A 22,786-nucleotide genomic window follows, 5' to 3' on the forward strand; every position below is an offset into this window, starting at 1 on the left:
CCGTATTCTAAATAATGGCTGTTCTTTAAATTAATGGTAAAATACCGCAAGCATGTTTCAGGTGTGTACCATAATCCTACGATATCATTACCGTATTCTAAATTACGGTTGTTCTTTAAATTTACGGTAAAATACTGACAGCAGGGTTTCCAGCTGCATACTGTAATCCTACTGTTTAATTACCGTATTCTGAATTGCTGCTTTGTAATTAAATAATAGAATGGCAAAGATAAGATGAGGAACCATAAAATTAATTCAAGTTTATTATTATTTTGACACATCAATATTGAGGTCATTGAAAAAAAAACTTTTGTAAAAACTTGGAAAAAACATTTGTAAAAACTTTTAATTAATTTTGTTTTGATAAAACTTAAACTTGAACAGGCCAAGAACATTCCACAAAGAGTATCTCTTCACAGAAACAGGTCAGGTAGTCTGAAAGATAAACATAAAAACCTTTGTAAGCAGTGTGTTAAAAGTAACATTTAATACTACAGGTGGCAGTAATAGTGTTAAAGGGATAGTTTCCCCAAAAATGAAAATTCTCTCATCATTTACTCACTCTCATGTTGTAACAAACCTGTATAAATTTATTTGTTTTAATGAACACGAAGGAAGATATTTTGAGAAATTTTTGTAGACAAACCGTTCATGAGCTCCATTCACTTCAATAGTATTCTTTTTTCCTTAAAATCAAACTTTGAAACTGTTAAAATGTGATAGTTCAACCACCATTTTCTCATCCTCGTGTTGTTTTAAACCCTATGAATTTCTGAATCTGATGAACACAAAATCAGCTGTGTGCTTACCATCATTTATCAAAATATCTTATTCATCATTTATTACAATACTTCCATAATAATTGTTTTCCTATTATGGCAGTCAATGGTAACAATTAGCTGTGTGCTTATCAATTATCCACATTATGAGAATATAATGACAGAGTTATCATTTTTGGGTGAACTATCCCTTTAACATTAGTTAATGTACCACAAACTAACATGAGTAACTGCAATGATATTAAATAACTTTTTTTGTGTTAGTTAATGCATTTATTAATGTTTAGTAACACAATATTTTAAAGTGTGATGATGTTTGCGCTGCTAACGCAATGCTCTACCACCGAGCTACAGAAACATAGATGCTAATAAAATGCTGATAAAAATAAAATAAATTCACTTCCCTGATCAATTATTAACAGTATAATCTATAACATTTCTAACAAAAACAACATAAGTCACAAAAGACACTGAAAAATAACCACATTGTAAGAAAAATTGTCCAAAAAAATGGCCACTGGGGTGGTACCCTTACAAAACATACACCTTTGCACTTCTGAAAAAGTTCATAGGCCTAGGCCTGTCGCAATAACGACTATATCAACTATCGCACGATAAGTGAACATAACCTTTGTAGTTTTTGGAGAGGCGATATATTGCCATAGTGTTTACTTGTGCCGGGGAAAAGATTAATCGCGATTAATCACATTCAAAATAAAAGTGATATTTTGCATAATATTTGTGTGTGCACTGAGTGTAATTATTCTACATTTAGTAATTTCAGATTTTTTTTATTTATATATAATTTTTATTTATTTATATAGAATATCTAAAAATATAAATAAATATATATACACTAGTCAACATTTGAAGTGGATCAAAACCTTTCCTAAAAGTTGTCTTAAAACCAATACCCAATATCCGTTCTTGTCTTAGGACAACTTGGATGAAAGTTTTTGATCCACTTCAAATGTTGACTAGTATATATACACATGTAAATGTTTCTTAAATACCTACATGAATAATTACATAATAATTACACACAGCACACACTCATATATTATGAAAAAAAAACTTTTATTTTGTATGCGATTAATTGTGATTAATCTGTTCCCAGCAGTGTTTACATGTGTTTTTGTTTGTATAAAAATAAATGTCATTAGCATTTTAGCTAATCGATATTGCCTGTTATTTCTGCCTGCTGTCAAATATCGACACAATGACTATAGCTGTTTAAAATTTAAATGCATATTTTATAATATTTATTTATGTTTTAAATATTTAAATATAAAAAAAACTTACATTCCAATTTCATATTAATATTTCATATTTTTTTATCTTAATATTCTTAAAAATTGAAGTTTTGTTAAAGGATGTACTTGCATTATTATGCTATTTTATTGTCATATATAATCAATGATCTTAAAAAGACATTACTATTGACTATCGGCATTATTTCTGATCCAATTTACCAACTTATGAAAGTAGCTGACAGGCCTAGAGTTTAAATTAGTACCTCAGATATAACAAATGTATATCTATACCTAACAGTATACTAGGATCGTATTAAAGGGTACTGTCCCAATGACAGCTTGGGACCATTTAAAAAAAAAATCTAAATTCATATACACCAGGGGGCCTCCTGGAGGTCCCCATGAAATTTCATTGAAAAAGACAAATTGTGTTGCATTTATTTATTTGTTGCTTATCTCTTATTTGTTGGTACATACATTCTAGAAAGCTTTATATTTGCTTTGTATCATTCTTATGTGTTTTCCCACAATCCCATTTATCTCACCTCATGGGCTTTGTATAGCAGTATTCCTTGTAAAGCGTCTGAAATAGATTTATTACCAAAGTTTCTGTATAATAGAAATTAATTTGAATTGAAAATGTTTCTCTTCAGGTTTATACATCCAGCAGTACTCTAAGTGTAGCCAATTATTTTCATTATAAAAATATACAATAAAAACCTTCATCTAGAAGTGCTCACACAGCAGTGAGGTGTGTACGAGAAAATCACCTTTTATATGGCTTTCCCAAAGCAAATTTCAGCAGTGTTTAAACAGTTGTTAGGAAAAGAGCCTTCCATAAGGTTTATGGCCTCATCATGAATGGGTTTGAGTCTGAAGGCCAGGTGCAGCTCCGCTTCCGATCCCCCGGTGCGAATCCAGCTCGGGTTTTCCAGTGCGCCTCTGCAGAGAGACACGCAGCCGGCTCGACGCGCTCGCTCGCCGTCTTTCAGCCACTGACTCAAGATTCACTTTGCGCAGTACGAAGCTGCTCGGATTTCCTTAAGTTCAAAAACACAACGTACGGCAAATCGACGACTATCGACCGATTCCATAAAAACTGGTCGGGCTGGCACGATGAGGGGAGGACGCGTGGGGTTGATGTAGACGTCACGCGAATTTATTGCGCTTGAACCGAACGTTGCACGGACCGGGACACTCCGGGCTCCTGAAAACGGAGAAATGTTTCTGTGAAATAAGCACTCGTTGTTCGGTTTACGAGCAGATGTTTTTCGTGGGCCTGATGGAGTTATCCGGAGCGCGTGGATCTGTTGGGGACGCGTCTACCTGAGCGAACGCGTCGGACGCGCTGAAAGTCTTTTTTGCGCTGCTTTTAGGGGTCACTTAGAAACCCTTTCAGTTTATACTGCGCCCAAACACAATCTGCTGGAAATATTCCTCAATATGTAAGTATTTTTCTTTTCATTCAAGGTTTATTTGCATGCGCTTGTTGTTGTATTTAACTATCCTCGTGAAAGCGCGTACGTAACCGTCTTTCTGCACCTCCACAAACGATTCCATTTGAGTCTTAAGACGTCGGGACAGTAAACATCAAAAGAACAATGTTAAAAAAAATAAAATGTGTCCATTTGAAATGAAAACACAATTAATAAAAAAATCTTTAAACAGGGTAAGGATGTGAAAGAATGCAGGTCGTCTAGTGTTCAGCTCGTGTTTACTGTCCTGCCACAAGACATTGATAACACTTTGTCTGGTTTTGAAAAACCAAAAAAGAGCATGCATATGCCAACTGTGCTTATATCTTATTATTATTATGATAGAAATATCTGCTGAATTGTACTTTATATATTACTGAAGAAGGCCAGTGCAATGAATCAATGGAAATGTTAGATGCAAATAACACCTTTATAAACTGGCCACGCATTGTCTTCTGTGGCTTTATTTATTACACCACATCAAAGGCTTTGCAGTAATAAATAATATTGAAAGCACGAATGCACATTATAACAATGTTACCAAAGTATTCACAGTGCTTATATAGTGGAAATAAATTAAACAGCGGGGTTAGGTAGAAGAAAAAACAGGAGTGCATTTAATCACCGTTTTCACATGGGGTTTGTGAATGGGAAACATGAATAGGGTTCGGTTCAGTTGATTTTAGTTTTGTTCGTCTCTTAGAAAGTCATTTTGCATGAGCTAAAATGAGATCATTTTACTGCACATGCATTATTTAGTGTGCTACGAGCTGCTCATGTCACACTCACTGTGTGTGTGATGTGAAAGACAGAAATGCACAGATCAGGGATGAAAATGTGATTTTGTATTTAAAGAAAATGGAGTTGTGTGTGCCATGGACAGTCATTGAAACAAAGTGTGGAAGAAACTGAAACATTATGGTCAATCCTTAATTTTTTTAAGGGTTTCGAGCTTGCTTAAAAACGTAATATTAAGTAACTCTAAAGAATCTGAATTCGAGGACGTTCACACAGGGCACATGTTTGAGTTTTAAAACTCTGAAGTCGAAGCTGGAATTTTTTACGTTAGCTCACATCCATAGATGTTTGTGTACTTGACCAAAAATTTACCAACAAGAGTGCAAGAACATGTCTCAAACTAATCTAAACAATTAAAAGTTTTAGTTGAATGATTTAAAGTAAGAGAGGAACCCATATTACCCCCCTTTCATAGAAAAAGCCCTATGATTTACATTTTAAACGCATGAAAGTACAGTGCATTTAATCTCTATTGTGACCCATTGTTTAGCGTTCATTCATTTGAATGCGAAGAGTGAATTCACATGGACAAATGCACAGTTGTGGTGTGCTCTCATTCGCTCCATTTGTTGTGCATGTCTTTAGAGGAAGTGCCATCTCAGCTCACATCAACGGCCTGTGATTTCCAGCACTTCATTTTCCAGGCCTTCATTTACATATCAAAGTGCTCGCATCTCAATGGCCAAACTTGAGCCGCCACCAAACCTCCCCCTCCAAAAAAGTTTGGACATTAGTAAGTCGGATTCGAGGAAGATTTGCATGGGAAAAGATTTTTCTCTTAAGTTTATCAGAGCATAACATCAAATTTTAGTTTTAAACGCTTTCTGGTTCATTAATTGTTGAATTAGTGGAAGTTGTACATTTAGTGTACTACAATAGCCTAAAGGATGTGTACTAGAAAGGAATTCCTTACATTATTTGGTACCAATCCTGAATGTTTATCTTGGGTTAAAATATGAATTGTATATTAAAACAAACAGATCAATTCAAAGGATCAATTCTTGAACTGTTTTTATTAGGTGCTGACATGGTCAAGTTTTCACTTTTTGTTGTTTAATTACATTTTAGTTGATTTTTAAATACTGCTGTGCATTGTCTTTAGTGTCTCACGCTGTGCACAAATATTTCACGACTTTTGTCTATTTTGCAGTATTGTTTATCCCAGCTGATGAAATGCAGACACCAGCATTTTCCAGTTGTTCTTGCAGCTGTTGATTTTTTAAAACTGGGTTTTTCCACGGTAGTTTATGCCAAAATACTACAGTTATTGCAGTGATAAGCTGCACTAAAAAATAACAAACAAACAAAAACACACTTTGTATTTATTCTTAATGACATCGTCGTGGTTAGCACCAGTTGATCCTAATTCAAATATTGATAGATTTTTGTCAATGTAGTTCAGCATTTAAACAGTATGATCTTGCTCTACACAAACACACACACACCCATGCACACAATGACACAATGTGATATAGCAAATACTGAATGTATTCTCACATTTTAAGGTGCAGAGCGGATTGCTTATCATATCTTTTAGAAAAAAAATCCTATGATTTACAACAGGCCTGTCGGAAGAAAGCTGCCTTGAAAATAGCATTCAGCTATATCATATTACGCCACTGGTTTCCTTTCCCACTATTTACTAACTCCATCCAGCAAAAGCCTTTGTATGTCGAAAGAAATGATGGCTCGAGAACTTGCGGCAAAAGGCGTTGTTTGTACGGAGCTGTTCGGAATGAGGAATGACACGTCTGGAAAAGTGAAATAACGATGTTTTGGGAGTGTTTTTGCACGGTGGAAGAATTCAATTGGATGCCACGAGGTGGGAGCGTGGCGTTTCTTCGCGAATGTCTGCTCTGTGGATGAGGAATGCTGATAATGTTTATTTCAGTACTCTGCCGGAGTGAAAGGCTGTCGTAGATGATTAATTATAATCATTAGTATTATGATTTCACAGACGCGTGGTTCAGGATACGTTTCGTGGAATTCCAGACCGGGCCCAACGCACGTGTTCACGGCAACCTCTGACATGTGTTGAAATAATCGACGTTCTCCTGATTCTGCTTTAAATTTGATTCGCTCCTTAATGTCACCAGCCCAGTGGTTGAGTGTTAGGATGGAGATTGATCCCTTTAGTGTGCTAATGTTCCCACAGAAATGATCTGGATTACTCCAGCGCTTGGCGAGATCTCATTTCTACTGTCCTAGAAACTAAGTCTTGAGTCCTTCACGTCTCTTTATAGAATTCCTGATGCTAACAAGCCACCGCTATCACGTGTCAACCTACAAAAGCGGTTCTCAAAAGATCTGTTTCAGTACGAGTCCTACATATATACAGTAGATATTAAGTATTTGGTGTTGAATACTGTAATGCTGTTACACGAAAGAGTACTTTGGAGGGTTTCAAATATTTCAAGATTTTTTTAAATGCTAAAATAAACACTGTACAATGTAGAAGAACTAAGACTTTTTAAAAATTGTGCATGGTGTAATAGTACGCTATGATCAGTTAAAGGGATAGTTCACCCAAAAATGAAAATTCTGTCATGATTTACTCACTCTCATGTTGTTACAAACCTGTATTCATTCTTTTGTTCTCGTGAACACGAAAGAAGATATTTAGAGAAATGTTTGTAACCAAACTGTTCAGAGGCCCCATTGACTTCCCTAGTAGGAAAAATTCCTCTGTGTTAATCAGAACAAAGGAATTAATACAGGTTTGTGAGTTTCAGGAATGAGTTTAGCATGTATAGCAAACACAAGCACAATACACATTTTATCCTTATCATAGCTAACTAACTAACAAGAAAATTTTTTTTCTCCATATTCAGTTATCTTCATAAAAGTGTTTAGGTTTACATTTAATGAAGGTATACTGCGGGACTGAGTTTTTTTTCAATATAATAAAATATAATTAATAGGGCTGTCAGTAGATTAAAATATTTAATTTAGATTAATCGCATGATTGTCATGAGTTAACTCGCAATTAATCGCAAATTAATCGCTCATTTTATTTGTTCTAAATGTACCTTAATTTAACACTTTTCAAGTATTTAATATTCTAATCAACCATGGTTGTGGACAAATATATATGCTTTATGCAAATGTATGTTTACACCAGCCTGTTTACATTTTTGACAGACCCATCAGCCGTTGTTTTGTATATGAATTTTCCTTTTAGAAGACCCTTTTCTTTCTCCATTTCTGTTTGCTGCTGCATCATTTGTGATTGCCGTGCTGGTAAATTGAGTTGGAATGAGGAATTTTTTAAAAATTAGTTATTTATATTTTGACATTCTCTATTAAAACTTCAAAATGATGTATGATTTATTAAACTCTGTCATGTTTTGTCAGATCTACACATTTTTGAAGTTGACAGAGTCAGTAAAGTTAATTTCCAAAATTACCACAAAAATTACCACATCCATACCTGGTTCTCAAACTTGGGGCCCCAAGATGGTGCCAGGGGGGCCCCAGTTTTATTATATTTTATAAAATACATAAATGTATCATTAATTTTGTGTTATTAAACCTAAAAAAAAAAAAAAACTAACCAACAGCACTGCTTTGTATACTTTAATATGTTTTGTCTAATTAAAATGTATCGTTTCAAAAACATTTTTCAATAAATTTTCTTTGGGGGCCGCGAAGGAATGCACCGTACACAAGGGGGGCCGCACACTGAAATGGTTTGAGAACCACTGCCTTCAAATCTCAGGTAAAACTAATAGATTTAATACACACACAGCAATAACAATATCAATATGTGTTAAAGTTTTTTTCTTTTATTGTGTGACTGACATTGAGACAGGCAGTTTTAAGATCTACTGCAATGCAAGGATCTAATATAATGTACAAATCAGATATTTTTCCTCAACAGTTAATCAAACATTCTCTTAAGACATAACAGATTATTTCTACGTGAATTCTTGTCAAAACAGATATTTTGAAAACCGTAATTTTCTCTATGTGTGCATATATCGGGATTGGGCACTTGCACGTCTGTGTGCATGCTTCAGATGTGTCAGTCGGTGTGAGAAAGATCGTTTTGAGTCTTATCCCTCTTAATAACTCTTTTAACATCAATCAGGTCCCAAACTTTATATCTCTTAAAAGCCATTTTAACATCAAGCAAGTCCTACACTTTATATTCTAATTTCTGCATGTTTTAAAACCGAAACCAAAATGAGACACGCAAGTTGATGGACACGCATCTTTGTGTATTAGTTAAGCATTTAGGATGGTACACCTCACAGAAAACTTAATTTTTTTTATTTTATATGTTCAATGACCATTTGGATTGCAATGAGCATTGGATTCGCTAGACGAGTACTTAATGTTTTTATTTTTATGAAAACCTCTGAATCATTTAGACAGCATGGGTCGCATTTACTGTCTAAGGGGCGATTCACATTTTGTGTTTTTGCGTGCTCCTGTTCGTTATTTCAAATGTAGGCGCGCGCGTTTTTTCCAGGCGCGTCCGCACTGCATCAAGTTAAAAACATTTCATCTTTCTAGAATGCCGCAAGCGCACCGCAGGTCATGTGACAAGAACCAACAGACGGTCGCGTTTTCCGTGCGGATTTAGATGCGAAAGGTGAACCGGCCCTAAGTCTGCGTCTCAATTAATCAACTATGGGGGTCAAACAGAAATTGTCAAACAGGGGGTTGTCAAACAGGGGGTCAAACAGAAATTAATCGCACGTTAATAAAATTGTTAACCCGTTCATTTTGACCTAATAATTAAACAAATTAGCTCATTGACTATTTATCAATCAATCAATCAACTTTTATTTCTATAGCACATTTTGCCAACAAGAACAGTCTCCAAAGTGCTGTACAGTAGCAACAATAGACAATAGGAAGGCACACAAGTACAAAATCACAATCATTTAAAATAAATAAATAAAACAAAATAATACAAGACACAGGACCACATAACTCACGCCGTGTTAAAAGCCAAGGAATAAAAGTGGGTCTTAAGACGAGACTTAAAACATTCCACTGTGGGGGCCGCACGGACCAGAGGAGGCAGAGCGTTCCACAGTCTGGGGCCAACTACAGAGAAGGCCCGGTCCCCCCTGGATTTAAGTCTGGACTTAGGAACCACGAGCTGGAACTGGCCATTTGACCTCAGTGAACGCGCCGGTGTATAAATTTGGATGAGGTCAGTGATGTATTGAGGGGCCAGTCCATTCAACGCTTTAAAAACAAACAATAAAATCTTAAAATCGATTCGGAATCGAACAGGAAGCCAGTGCAAAGAAGCGAGGATGGGGGTGATGTGTTCGCGCTGTTTAGTTCCTGTTATTTATTTATAAACCTTTATCTAACGAGATGTGATACCCCAAAAACTAGTATTTTTCTTTCTAGTATTGCATTGTATAATAGGCATATTTTTTATGCATTTGGCAGATGCTTTATGCAAAGTGACTTACAGTGCATTACAAGGTTTTTTTATCAGTATGTGTGTTCCATGGGTTCAACCACATGACCATTTGCACTGTTAATGCAATGCTCTACCACTGAGCTACACAGGAACTACATTTTTAGTGCTAATTAAAATTCGACTAGAAAAAAATTCAGCTTCTTTAAAAAGCCCACAAAAAGGTCTGTTTTTGATATTTTGTCAAAGAGTGTTTTTAAATTAGTGGTAGTTTTTCTGTAGCTGCCAGAAACCTTTCAGGGCTGAAAAGAAACTTGCGTTTCCCCTCTGAGTACTGCTGAACACATAAGGTTTCTTGAGTGACAGTGATTTCACCCAGAACCATTGATCGTCCTCGAAACTTTTTGAAAGACTGTATGGAGGCCATTAAAATAGTTGCTTTAAGGAGAGACACCTCCCTCGTCTCGGTTATTAGTCATTTCGGTACATTGTATTACAGAATGAAGCTCTACCCAGCAGGCAGGATTTCTTCCCGACTTTAAGAGCAGGAAAGTTGAAATGATGCAACTGCAAACTATTAGATGATCTGCTTTCCCGAAAGCACACCTTGATAAGGTGAAGAGAGATCTGCTCTTGTAGATCATGGCGCTGACAATGCCAAGGTCATGGGTTCAAATCTCAGGTAAAACCGATAAAAGTTGTTTTGGATAAAAGCATCTGCTGAATGCATAGCAGCAAATGTTTCTTGTGTACCGGGACAAATCTATAGGGTGCGATGGTAATGCAGCAATTCTCCAGCGTTAAGTGCAATCTTCAGTCACAGCAGGATTGCTCGACGGACGTCACTGTCTGTTTCTCTGAAAAAAAGATAAAACGATGGAGAAGAAAACAAGAGATGAATCAAGAGAAATGCATTCCTGTTTTGCCAAAACGATTTTACGCTCCTGTAGGACTATCGCGGCACTTACGGCATGTTTAAATGTGACAGAAATGATGGTCTTATCTATCTCTCAGAACAGTTGTAGATGGTTTCTCACCAGTTGATCTATGTGAAAATTACAGATGTAAGAAAAGAGAGAAATGCTGGTTGAAAGCAGCTTGATATTTGCATTTATTGCAAAATCATGGTGGATATGCAAGCCTTGAGTGTGCAACTTTGAAGATGTACACATTTTAATGAACTTTTGATGAGGACTGGCTCACACGTGAATGGGTACTTGCAAATGAGTCGAATAAGTGGATACGATATATAAAAGCGACCTTATATATTTATCAGAAACTTTGTATGATGAAGTCTGCTTTAATGGCTAAATGATATTCAGATCAAATCTTTGGAGAGTCGTTTGCATTTTTGTATGGCTGAACATAATTATCATCAAAGCTCAACAAAAATGAAACGCAAGCAAAACACTGTGTTACATCAAAGTGTGTGTTTGTTGCTTCACTGATTTTGTGTGTGTGTGTGTGTGTGTGTGTTTGTGGTTTTACAATGATTTAGCTAAAATTGATAATATCAATATCAATAAAATCAAGTTAGTAAGGGATAGTTCACCTAAAAATAATCATCTTCATGTTGTTGTAAACCTGTATGAATTTATTTTTTCTGATGAACAAAAGAAAATATTTTGATAAATGATGGTGAGCCAGATCTGATTGTAATCACTGACTTCTATAGTAGGAAAACAAATGCAATGGAATTCAATGGGTACCATCAACTCTGTGTTTACCAATAATTAATATAAATATCATCTTCAGCATTTATCAGAATTTTTCATAATATTTGTTTTCCTACTATGGAAGTCAATGGTTACAATACCATTTAGCAAAACATCTTTTTTGGGTTCATCAAAATAACACAAAACTCATACCAACATGAGAGTGAGTAAATGATGACAGAATTTTCATTTTTTGGTGAACTATCCCTTTAAAGTAAATGTGACGGTAAGCATCTAAATATGACAAAATCAGCCTAACTGTGGGTTCACACCTGACGCGAGTTCAACGATTTGCGTGTGTAGATTACATACAAAGTCAATGCAAAGATGCGTTCAGATGCCTCCTCACGTGAGGCGATGCAAATTCACACGCTATTAACCTCAAACGCGTCTTCGCCCAAGTTGAAAATATTCAACTCGAGCGAAAAATTAGCATGACACGAAGTTAAATCTTGTAATCTAGAGCGAGTAATGCAATGCCCCGCGTTTGGTGTGTACGTAGTGTAAGAATTTCTGATGATGCTGTCAATAGATTTATATTGTGTAAGCATCTATCCAAACGTATACAAATATCCATGTACGAATACCAATACAAATCCGCTTGTTAAGTCTGACATCATGCACCGCTTTCGGGTCTAACCGACCTCAAATGCCATGAATAAATAACTAAAAACTTGCTAATATACACTCATTTTATAATGCAAACTTATAAAAAAATCCCTGTTCTTATCTTTTATCTCCATAGCTAATTCCAAGATGACCAGATATGGACTTTGTCAGATTTGGCTTTTTTACGAATTATTAATATATTGGTATCAATGATTCTTTGAGCCTGGAGACTGCAGTGTACACTAAGTTTATAAAATGTTCACTTAAATGTGTGAGTTAAATAAATGGTGTTCATAAATGGCTGTTTAAATAGTATCCTCTATTGAAATTAGGGGTTGGCAATATGGGGGGAATATCATATCACAATTGTTTTTTTTGTTTTGTTTTTTTATAAATCACGATTTCAAGATTTTATTACGGCTGTTTTTTAATAAAGCCATACTTATGCCCCCATTTAAAAATTTTGTCCTACAAGGTACAAAAAATATGCACAGACAGTGCATGGACAGTAAAGGGCTCGTTATAGTCGTGCGTAAGTCCTACGGTGTAGCAGCGACGGCGTAGGTTCCGCGTCGGTTTTCATTTATACTTTTGCGTCGTCCATGTCGACGTGCAAACACACGCGTGACCGCTGGTGGGCAGTATCCACGCGTGTAACCACAGTAGCAGCGCGACCGTCAGAGAAGAAGAAGAAGCTTGGCAAGTTAACCCACAAATGAAGAAGAAACAGCAACTTGTTGTGTATAATTTGAGAAGACCAGCAACGATGGATGTAAATAAACAGCAACTTTTGTTCCAGTTTGAGTTAAATCACTCCTCAACTTGGCTCATCTTTGTTTTCACCGTCACAAACGGAAATACCTATGACGCAGTTTTTTTACCTGATGGGAGGGGTTCTGGTGGACCAATCACAGCGCTTGCGGTCCGCGTAGATCTGACGCGCTGTAAAAAATTTTGCGAGGTGCGCGCCAGGCTACGCAGAGCTATGTAGGTACGTAGATACGGCGTAGAACCTACGCACGACTATAAATCGCCCTTAAGTGTACAACAGCGCATGTGCGCAAAGATATTGAGACAGGACAGCACACAAAAATTACACAAAGGAAATAGACAGCATTTGCATACACACTATTGTTTTCTCTTTTTTATTTTCACTTCTTTCAAGAACAGAAAGCTGTGGATAGTTTTTGTCACCATAACGTTTGATTCATGTTCTTTGTTTTCTTGATGTTTGATATAAACTAGTTTGCAATGGTCGATAGACTACTTTTATTTACTTATCCTAAATTTTTTTATGTATTGTAAATGCAGCAAATCAGTGCTGCCCTGACAGCCAGGTAGAGGAATCATTTGAATAAGAAATCATTTATATTGCGTATGTGTCGAACGCACGGTGAGTATACTTTGAAAGCTCCGCACCCGGGCCTTAACTCGCCTTCATGTTGCGCACGCCTCAGTTTGTCACATACTTGCACTTGTTGCGTACTTGATGTAGGCGCGATACAACAATATTTCCGAAAAAGTAGATAGTGGAGACATTTTAATTGTCCGCAAACAAATATCTCACACCCCTAATTGAAACGAGTGAAGACTTGGACCCGGAAATAGTATTTTTTACATCATGACTTGACTTAAACTGATACGAATAAGATTACTTGAAGATAAATAAGTTGTGGGACTACCAAGCCAAACTTCCAGTTCATTGCAAAAACATTTTTGTCACCACCACCACTTTTGTTTTTTTGTACGTCTTTGGAGTTCAAAGTGATACAGTAAAACATTTGCGTTTTGGATGTTAGGACCTAAACCACCATCTGACCGCTGTGCCGGTGAACGGGGGCACATTTGACGATTAGTCCTCCCTAGGCTTTTTAAAGGAGTAAAACGGTCCTTTAAACACACCCTGCTGGAGCTGCCAGGTTTGAATGATGGATAGTTGCTAGACCTTTTTGGTTTTGTATTAAGCGCTCCGTGTTGGCGCTGCACACCCCGTTGGAGTTGTGAATTGGAGGTTGATGAATGGTTAAAGGTCTTGTTGCACCATCTATCAGGGGATTAGCATTGACCTGCGAGACGTCTGTACTGGCCCTTGGGCTCCTGCGCCACAACAAATGGCTACATTAGCATAGATAGAGACCACAGGCTTTTCAGAGCCCAGAGCGGTAATATGTTTTTATCTCTCTGTGGGAATTTTAAACTTATTATATTATTTTTCGGGCGAGAGGATGCGCATGCAGATATTGGCAGCGGAGGATGTTGCGCGTCTATTGTGTGTCGGTTAATGCCCCACTTGAGTCGGTTGTCTGTGCTGATTATGCCACGGTTCCCTGAAGTGGAAGGGAGCACGTGAGGAATCAGGTTGATGCGTTAATGTGCGCCACATTATTTCATGCTGATGTCCTGAAGAGCTTGGTGCCAAACGGTTATGAATCATCATCTAGATTCTAATGGCATTGAGGAGGACCTCCATGAGCCCATTTGACATTCATTAGGGGGCGAATGGAGAAGAACTGCATATGTGCATTTCTCAGCTTTTTCTATTGATTATTTCAATCTGAGTTTTGGACCTTTACGTCACTTTTGTTGATTTGATAATACGAAATTATTATATAGTGAATGCAAAGCATTTACAATTGTTAATTCTATTTCTTTGCCTCTTTCTCTGATTGTGATGATGAGAAAATGATGTGAGCTGAATTTGAACTTGCGAGCGCAACACCTTGATGTTATAAGACACATTTACAACTTCATTTATATGTCAGTTTTATAAAAGTAGGCATATGTATTCCAAGATGGTGAATGCAAACATTTGTGCTTGGTAATGTCTTTGTTTTTCTCAGATAGAATAAACTTATGCATTTAGTTTTTTCATTGTGCCCCTTTATGCTATAAAATATTTACTTGCTGTAAAATCCTGCTTTTCCGATGCCCTACAGTTTATCTAGAACTCTTTAACGCTAATTTAATAGAAAAAGCTCGGTTGGTAGAGCATTGCATAAGCTGCACAAAAGGTTCTGGAGTCGATCCCAGGGAACACTTACAGTATTCTGATAAATACGTTCCTTGAATGCACAGTGAGTCACTTTGGATGAAAGCGTCTGCCAAATGCATAAATGTAAATGCAGTTATGGATGTAGACAGAAAACCACAATTCTGTAGCGTATAGTGCCAGTGAAATAAGAGCTCGTAATTTATATCCCCCCCTCTTGATTGGCAATGATTTGTTTCATTTGAAACAGGCCTGTGAAGAGTGAAATGACCGGTTTGTTATATGTGTCGCAAAAGAGAGTCTGTGTTGAACGGCGGGCGAGAGCTAGTGTGATTGCTGATGATCGTTCAGGGTTTTAATTATGGAAATCATGAGCTCCTAAAAGTGCTCAAGGCAGATCGCGATTATTTCGCTAATGGCGAAAGTCGTGAAAATGGTAAATTTAATTTCATGTCGTGCTACACTTCTTCACAATTACGCAAAAGATGGAATGCAATTAATGTTGCTGTTGCAATCAGAGAGCATTTCTCCGGCTTGTTGTATCAGTGTTTGCGATCAAAGTAATTACCTGCTTGAATTGCATGATATTATCAGGTGCAAGTGTAACCACATTGTTACACAGCAGCTGAACTGAAGTGGTCTTGCGTTGACTGAAAAAGTGTTTAGCATTGCTTCCTGTTCCCTGTTCCGTTCTGGAAAACAAATGAAATCAACTCCAATTTATTTATATAGCACTTAAGTCTATGTGAAATAAACTTAAGAAAATGATTAAATGTATAGTATTTTGGATTAAATATTTAGTATTAGACTAACATATTAGACTAGACATATTACATGAAAACAAGGAAAAAGAAATGATAAGAGCAAGAGTTTGACATTACATAATTTGCAATAATGCCATGATAAGTGGTGTAAAAAGCATAGAGAAATTGTAGCAACTAGGGATGCTTAACGATTAATCACGATTAATCTATAGCAGAATAAAAGTTTTTGTTTACATGAGATATGTGTGTGAACTGTGTATAAAACCTTTGTATAAATAAATGCACACACATTCATGTATATATTTAAGAAATGTTTACATGTGTATATACATTTGTATATTTATGTATAATTTATATTATATATAAATATAAATACTTAAAGGAACAGTATGTAGGATTGTGGCCAAAACTGGTACTGTAATCACAAAACTTGTGGCCAAAACTGGTACTGCAATCACACAACTGGTGGCCCATACACAACATGACAACATAAACATCAGTTGAGGGCTGCAACTCCACTTTTTAAATGACAATATCCTGGCCGGACCACTGTTGTCAGTGATACAAGTATTTGAAATGAAAATAATTTCTTAATGTCTAGTGACATATCAGGGCCATTTTATGATTAATTGATATACATTTCTTACATACTGTTCCTTTAATATATAATTTTTTTTCTTAAAATTATACATGCTGAGAAATGCACATATGCAGTTCTTCTCCATTCGCCCCCTAATATATATATATATTATACACAGTTTACACAGATATATGATGTAAACAAAAACTTTTATTCTGCTATAGATTAATCGCGATTAATCGTTAAGCATCCCTAGTAGCAACATCATTAAGGCAAAGAGAAATGACATCAGGGCAATTCCAGCCTTTTGGATGTGACATTTGCAGTCAAAACATGTTTTCCCCATGTACAACACAACACACTTCTTATTAAAGCATCTCATTCTTCTTCAGCTTCATCTTATTATTGCTCAGGTCAGGAAAGCTTGTGACATACAGGTGACGATACAGGCAGGCGCGTAGGTTAATTTGTTACTCAACAAATCCAAGTTTTCAGTTAAAAAAAACATAAGTCAGACGTTATAATGACTTAAGAATTGAATTTAATTGATCTTGCCCACATAGATTTGCCTCGCAGCCTCTGGCAGGGAGGGACAGTGTAACCACTCCCTAGTTTAGCAACTAAAAATACTCAACATCCATTCTAATTTCGATCCTATGTCCTTTTAATTCATGTATAGAGAGCATTTAGTGATTTGCCGATGGTGTCTTTAGACCTGTAATGATGCTTTTTTGTCTGTTTTGAGCCGTCACAGACCATGAAGAAAATCAAGGCGGTCCGTCCAATGACAGTGAATTATTGAAAGGTTTGTTTTCGTTGAGTGGAACCGGGCAAGCTTTTAACTCGCTGTGTCGGTCCGTCTTCTGTATGGTAACTAAGGGACGCCACACAAACACAAGAAGGAATTACGTTCCGGGGAAAAGAAGAGGGGAAGAAAGCTGGTGTGGTGGATTGGGGGCAGAAAATGAAATGAGAGCGTCTCGCCAGCCAGCGGCCGGCCTGAAGATTAACATGAGGCTGGTGACAGAAAAAAACGTGAAGAATTTACAGGCTGTACGGGCGGGGAAATTCTCACAGTTTTAATCTATGCGTATTGTGCTTCTATATCAAAGCCAGAGGAGGCCGTCCTCCTGCGTCGACTTTATGACAAAAGTAGTTTATTTCTAATTGAATTTTTGTTTGTGTTTGCCAATGCAGCTGTGTGTTTGATGCAAATTTTGGAGCATCAAAAACATAAATAAAGAGCAAATGTATTCAACATATCTTTGAAAACGTGGCTAATTGATTATTAAAGTGAAGCGTTGATCATTAATGCTTGCTTATTAACTTATGGCTGTGGTTGGATTAAGGGCGTAGTTTCTGGGGGAATAGGGGGAGGTAACCCACCAATAATCAAAACTGCAATTATAACCCCCCCATCCAAATATGATTCATGTAAACATATAGACATCTGACACTTCAAACACCCCAATGTTTCAAAGAAATCTACGCCCTTGGGTTAGATATATTTATCTTTATTGAAACGAAGTTTAATATGTGGTTAAACGTGTCAGCGGTGGCTTCCCTTGGTCTGTTGACTTTACTCGGTTGAATTTATTATCTTGTTTACTAAGTGAACATGAACACCACTACAAGGTCATATTTACCAATAGGAATCCTGTTTGTCAAAGACAAGAAGTCGTGGGAAAACTGTGAAAAAATAATCATTACTTTTAGGATTCTGTTTAGTGGAAAAATCATACACTTATATTTTTTTGTGAATCTTGACACGCATAGTTTTCATGTTTTGCACAAAGTCCACAGTGAAGAATGGCTATAAAATGTGGCAGAAACAATGCTCATTAAGCAATTTTATGAGGCGACAGGTTTGTGCAACGAGACTTTAATGTCTGTGCCAGCACAGAAACATGAATTACACGCATGATACTGTCGTCATTATTATTATGGTGTGTTAGGCTAAGAGATGCAATTGTCCGGCACAACCATTTTATGCCATAATTGTGCACCCAAACCTTTTCAAGGTCAGAGGTCTTTGACATGTTACTGCAGGTGGCCTGCCGATTATGGAAAAGAAAATGTATTAGATTATTATCAGGGTTTCCCACAGCACTTTTCAGTTCGGCGGCCCACCTAAGCTGGGATACCCTACCACCTTAACTAGGTCGTCCAAAAAAAAAAACACCAAACGCCACATGGCCGAAATGAGAGAAAGACATGGTCTGTCACTAGGGATGCACCGATACCGATACTGGTATCGGCCTCGATACCACATTTTCTAAAGTACTCGTACTCGTTTAAAGTCCCCCGATACCTGGAATCGATACCACGGTCTGAGAAATGTCTATGTTTGAGCGGCGTGTAAGGGGTTAATGCCTCTTGTGTTGTCCAAAGAGGCAGAGTTTACAACAAACTGGAAAACTAGTCCCTTGTTTTGTTGTTAAATTATATGACTAAAGCTGTTACCTGTAAATTTAAATCATGTTTTTTATTAAGTACTCGGTATCAGTATCGGTAAGTACTGAAATGCAAGTACTCGTACTCGTATTCCAAAAAAGTGGTATCGGTGCATCCCTATCTGTCACTGGATAACTAGCCTGTTTATAAAACATTTAATTCATTACTAATCTAGTATGTGTTCATTTTCTGTCATAGTTTCTTCAAAATTGAGTTTTGAGTGTTTTAAATAAAATATTTTCATCATGACGCGTACGCCCCACCCCTTTGATTGCCACGCCTCCGGCCCGCCCACCGGCACAACCCTACCACCTTAACTAACACATTTTCTGCGGGAAACCCTGATTATGGAAGGAATAATTGACGACAGGCCGTTGAATTTTAAGAAAATAACGCACACCCAAGGTGGTAATGCGGCACGACGCGAAGGCGGGTCTCATTTATTTTCAAATAATTCAAGTCAATTATTCCGCTTATACCGCGGTTACCACAAACATTGCTCTTGTGCCTATTTTTAAGACATTTGGCAAGTTAGGTGTGCATTTACAGAAAAATAATCAACAGCCATGGAACATTTCTGAGCCAATCAGAATCAAGCATTCAACAAACCCGTGGTATAAGCAATGTTAAATTTTTTTACCCAAATCCAAATGAGATCAACTAAATGGAAAAAAAGAATAAATAAATGTTATAGGCCAAGCGTAATCCATCAAAGGGCTCCTCTGGTTTTGGTTATTTTTTCAGGCCACATTACAATTTATTTTACCAATGTCCATAAACAACCTCAAGATTATGTTTTGAAAGTATGTTTTGATCGTAATTGCTTCCTCTTGGTGTCCCAATTCCATGCCAAGTGCTCAGGTGTAGCTGTGAATGGCACCATGTAATTGTGTGAAGCAAACTGAATAAATATGGTAGTTTAGGCCTGCGGGGTGTTTAACTGTTGATCTGTGGGTACTCTCTATTCACTCACCAGTTGACTGATAGGACACATTACAGCCTATTCTGTTCATAGTTAATGTGTGGTTGTCAAGCCAACTGCATTTTCTCTTCTATATGGTGAAATGTGAGGGAACGACAGAAGTATGTGGAGGAATGGGTCGCTGTGGGCGCCATACAGTTCAAAAGCAGGCGTTGAAGAGAAAATTCCTTTCGATTCCATTACAGTATCGCACACAAAAGAACATCTCTTTTTTTGGTTAATGAATGTGATGTTTGAGTCATCTCTGAGTTCAACGCAAAGATTATCGGCATTAACATGCCTTATTATGACTTCTCTGTAAGATCTGCTAACCCGAACAAATCGCTCTGGCTATGCTGGAGATTTTCACATTACTTAGACGATAGGGAACCCAATGTTATAAAAAACAACGAAACTGAGAAGAGAATAAAAATTAAGCCCATGGCTTAGCTAGTGCTGAAATTGGCTCTGAAAAAAAACCGTCCTGCCATTTAATCAGTCGGCATGCTGACATGAATCTTTCCATGCAGAAAAATCCAAAGTGAGATCATTGGCTTGCTGATTGACACCTGAGCTTTGTGACACCATTCTTCACCTTTACCTGCATTTCAATACCTTTCCAAATTTTCGCCTAGAGTTGACACCCCACCTGCCATGGGCATCCAGGGGCTGTCTCCCTCGTACCGTAACTTGTGACAAGTTCGTAACGTCGCCGGAGCCGAGAAAATGACATTAAATCCTCGAGGGGGAGACCCAGCCTGCTGTGTAGTCTTGTCAGGGATTGTCATCACAAAGTGCAATGCCTCGGAGAGGCTTCCGCTGAGAATATCCAAGGAGATCTCCTCTAGGCCCGCTCTGCACCTCTCCATGCACATCTGTGTGCTTGATAATTACCCAGAAAGCATATCCTCGTTTTATGAAATGCCTGCCTGGATCTTTTGTGATGTAATGCAATGCTATCTTTTGGCAGTTAAACATTTGTAGACAATTCTTGTTTGATCACATAAGCAGTCTCTAGAATGCCAAAAATTGGGAGACTTGCTTTTTGGATAGTATCTTTGTCCTTTCACAGCTTGCTGTGGTTAAATTAGTTTTACGGATTTTAAAATCTATGCATAGTGGTGTAAGTGGCCTCCAAATAAAAAAAAAGACACTAACTTAATTTGAGCTTGCACTTGGATGCAGCTTTATGTTTCATTTGTGTTCGCCTCAATTACTATGCATGTATGTATGCATACTTTATTTTCTCCCATCTTTGCCCTGACAATTGAAAATAAATTAACATTCCAGCTCTTTTATGTTTTTCTCTTTAAGCCTGTCAAGAATACTTGAAGGCGAACCCTGAGAGGTCAAGCAAGACTCACTAGCTGTCAATCTTCCTGTGTGACCCGCCCGTCCTTTTCTTTTTCTCTCCCATTCTTTTCTTTCTCATTCATTCAATTGCTTTCTGTCTTAGAAACTCCTTCTTGGCTATTCTTCCAGCAGTCACCTCCCCAGCCTCCGAAAGGAAGCCGGGATTGCTGCGATGAATCTCACATTCACAAACAGAGCCATATTTAACATTAAGGCTTCCTAGCTGGCGTTTTTTTCCCACCCATTCATTTTAATTATAATTTAATTGCCCTCTTTCCACTCTGATAACATGGGAAATTTGAAGTGCACACTCATTTTTACCCTTTGCTATAATGATGACATCTGTCATCTTGTCTAGTTGACTGGAGGGGATTTGTCATGAGATAAAAAGCGTATTGTTTTTTTTAAATCTTGACAAACAACGAGAAAATGAGTTAAATAAATGGCTCTTATTCATGACGGATCATATTTTACCCCCACTGAGCCTTTATGGAAACCTAGAAATGGTTCATTGCCAGGAATATGAAATAGCTTGAAAGATCAAAAAAGCAGTTATTTCATTCATGTGAAAGCAAAAACTCTCCCGGATTCCTGATCTCTGCTTTTGCAAAAAATATGATGTCTCAGAAAGGAATGGCGCAAAGCTCTAATGCTAATCGCTTAATCCTTTTATTTCAAGTCAGAACAAATCCAGTCCGAAATCTGCCAAACAAAATGGTGTTTAGGAGGATGATAATGGTCGGCTCCTGCGCTTAAGCCTCCAGACATAAAGCGAACATGTTCCTCAGCAGGGTGAGAGTTTGCGCACTCTAATGAAGAGAAATAAACCATGTCGGGCAGACGGTGCAGTCCCTCACTTTTCGTGAGCCCCCCCACCCACTCCTCCTCGCCTCCCGTCTGCCAGGATCAGCGTCTCGGCAAACTCAGCAGGGTACAGGATTTTCCGGCGAGTTATATCCATGATCGACGATTACCGAAGTACAGATCAACACCACACTCGAGACACCCTGTTTGGGGATTGGCACGGCTGTGTGCTCTTTCTGCAGGATATTTGGAATCTTGGATTCACCAACGCGCCAAATGATTTTCCGACCTAAACACACAGTCGAGTGTGTAAGGTCGATTAGATTTAGGCTTTGATTAGCTTAATTAAGTGTGTTAGCGTGAAGCAAAAAACTATTCAGCCTAAACCCTTTTTTTGTGTCCAATGGCACTCCAACGTACTGCTCATAATCGAATGGTAAATGTTCCTGTACATATGTGACTTTAAAGATACTTTAAACGACATTCCTGCTAGTTTAATGTTGCGCATCGCTCTGATTCGTCCTTGTTTGACGCCAGTGCTCGAATTGAAAAGGGAACGAACGTTTCCTGCAGCTGGATTTCTAATGAAACTTAATTAAATTCTGTCTGCTGTATGCTGCGTTTTGTTGGAACTTTCTCTTTTTCTCTTTTCATCAGCATCGCTTGAGCTCCGAGAACGGCGTAATGTTCATAGTTAGGTTCATTATAAAATAATCACGCCGCTTGATGATGAGAAACCTTTGGTGAAGCACACATCAAAGTGCGAAATTCCGCAGGCGATGCGAATGAGTCAAAACCACAAACTACCTGTGCTGTACATGCTGAGCCATTGCATTGTGGGGATGGATGAGGAGGGGCAGTGCTTT

The 22,786-nt window shown here is 37.5% G+C and overlaps 1 protein-coding gene across 6 annotated transcripts in view; it reads left to right on the plus strand.

The window, feature by feature from the left end:
- The first annotated feature begins 3,011 nt into the window (after positions 1 to 3,011).
- Positions 3,012 to 22,786, plus strand: part of adgrl2b.1 (adhesion G protein-coupled receptor L2b, tandem duplicate 1) — a 144,138-nt gene continuing 124,363 nt past the window's right edge. The window contains exon 1 of one of the 6 annotated variants that reach the window (XM_065262394.2): positions 3,012 to 3,477. The gene's annotated coding sequence lies outside the window, so the exon portion shown is untranslated. The remainder of the gene's footprint in view (positions 3,478 to 22,786) is intronic. The other 5 variants (XM_065262395.2, XM_065262389.2, XM_065262391.2 and 2 more) reach the window with 5 other exon arrangements.

Source organism: Paramisgurnus dabryanus, chromosome 6, assembly GCF_030506205.2.
Source record: "Paramisgurnus dabryanus chromosome 6, PD_genome_1.1, whole genome shotgun sequence".
NCBI lineage: Eukaryota > Metazoa > Chordata > Actinopteri > Cypriniformes > Cobitidae > Paramisgurnus > Paramisgurnus dabryanus.